The sequence below is a fragment of the Egretta garzetta genome, unplaced genomic scaffold (genome assembly GCF_000687185.1).
Source record: "Egretta garzetta isolate BGI_Z169 unplaced genomic scaffold, ASM68718v1 scaffold120, whole genome shotgun sequence".
Taxonomy (NCBI): Eukaryota; Metazoa; Chordata; class Aves; order Pelecaniformes; family Ardeidae; genus Egretta; species Egretta garzetta.
The window spans coordinates 134,163-136,081 of NW_009258270.1; the positions used below are offsets into that span (position 1 = coordinate 134,163).

Below are 1,919 nucleotides of genomic sequence, written 5' to 3' on the forward strand. Positions count from 1 at the left end.
GAGGCGGTGCTGAGGGCCAGGGTTTGGGGGTGGGATGGCAGGGGTAGGTTAAAGGTTGGACTCAATGATTTTAAAGGGCTTTTCCAACCAAAGTGATTCTATGATTCTGTGATTTCAAACTTGCTAGGAAAGCCTTGCGCTCTCGGAACTAACGCTAAGGCCGTGGGTCTGGGAGGCGCGCTGTGGTTCCTTGCTTCCCAGGGCCGCCGGTGGAGCCGGGCAGAGGGCTGCCGTCCCGGGCCTGTGCCCCGCTCCTGCGGCAGACATCGGTGGGTTTTTCCCTCGCCAAAAGGTGCTCTCTGTGCTCACCCCACAGGACGGACGTGCCGGGACCCGGAGGCACCCCAGCGCCCGGGCGCTACAGGAACTGGAACCCACAGCTCCTGGGCAACCTCCCCGAGGATTTCCTCCGCATCCTGCCCCAGCAGACCGCCGGCACCCAGGTGAGGCTCGCCCCTGCCAGCCCGCCCCGGCTCCACGCTGTGGCGTGGAGCACCAAATCCTGTCCTTGGCCGCCCTCAGCGTGCAGCATCAGCGCTCTGAAAGCATCTGGGTACCGGCTGCAGACTAAACCGAAAGTCCTGGAGCGCTTCTTGTTGTTCAGGCGAGACTGAAGAGAGCAGGGTGTGAAAGGGGAATCTTCCAGCGAGGCTTTGATGCTTTTCCTGCCATTAGCCCAGCAGTTAGTGCCAGAAATGCCGCTTGCGATAAGCACCTAATATTTTAAAGGGTTTGAAAATCTTACCTGCTGCCCTGGTGAGGAGCAGCAGGACCAGCGTACGCTCTCGGGGAGAGCGGCACCGCCGGGGCGCTCGAGGGCTGCTGCACTGTAACTTGGGTGGAAAATCTAGTGCAAACCAGAGGATTTTGCCCCTGGGAAGTCGGAGTCCCCATGTGCTTCATGGGGGCTTCAGAGCCTCAAGGCCTGGGGCTTCGGGTGCCTTTCTGCCCCCAGCAGGGCAGGCAGCACCCTGTGGGGAGCAAGCAGCCCCAGCACGACTGCGCTGGGCACCCAGCTCGGCTCCAGGCACGCCGCGTCCCTCAGCCCCTTTGCTAACACAGCAGCCAGCCTGCAAACGGGGCCAGCGCCCTCCTGGCATGGCAAGGGGCTGGGGGGGCTGCAGGCACCTGCTGCCTGCCCTGTGCATCGGCTCCTCCCTCCCTTTTTGGCTCCAAAGGCAGCCTGCCACGTTTTCATAAATTATTGCCCTGCAAGTTGAGCTTCGCAGGCTATATTACCTTTCTGGGAATAGGAACATGCCAATTCATTTGGGCTCAGGGGGAGGAGAGGAGCAGCTGCCCTTTTCTTTCCCTGGTAATTGTGTGCTTTTGCTTTTTATGGCTCTCTGAGAGCAGCTACAAATCAGATAAATATTGTAGGCGAGGATAAGGTTGCGGCTGTAGAGTGCAGCTCTGCTGCTCCCCAGGTGCGACCGCACCGGGGGCCGGGGGAGAGCGTGAGGTGCCTTGTGCAGGGACGTTTGTCAGCGGGAAGTTGCAGTCTCTGCTTTTTAGATACGGGGAAATAAAAGCAGCGATGCTGGCTGAGGCCCTTGCCTCCACACATTGGCTCAACCCCACGGTTTAAAGTTTAAAATCTTTACAAGTCTGTGCTATGCAAAGGAGCTCTTCCGGAGGCACCGGTTGCTCCCTGCGCCAGGCTGACCCCAGAGGTCCTGTTCCCATGTGGGACGTCCATCCCCTCCTGCCTCTGCTCCGTCCCCCTTCCCGCCGGGCAGAGGCGGTGGTGCCCTGGGTGCCCTGTCCCCCTTTGTCCCCTTCCTTGCAGCACCGTCCCAAGTGCAGCCCAGCCGGGGGGACGGTGGCCCGGGGCTGTGGGGTGCTGGGCGTAGGAGGGAGGGACCCTGCTGGGGAGCAGCAGCCGGTGGCTGTCGGGGGTGGGGGGGGAGGGGCGGGGG

At 61.4% G+C, this 1,919-nt stretch overlaps 1 protein-coding gene across 1 annotated transcript in view; it reads left to right on the top strand.

The window, feature by feature from the left end:
• The window catches only part of CUEDC1 (CUE domain containing 1), a gene marked incomplete at its 5' end in the record, with an annotated part of 40,676 nt that overhangs the window by 14,661 nt on the left and 24,096 nt on the right, over window positions 1-1,919 (top strand). The gene's annotated exons all lie outside the window — the stretch shown is intronic.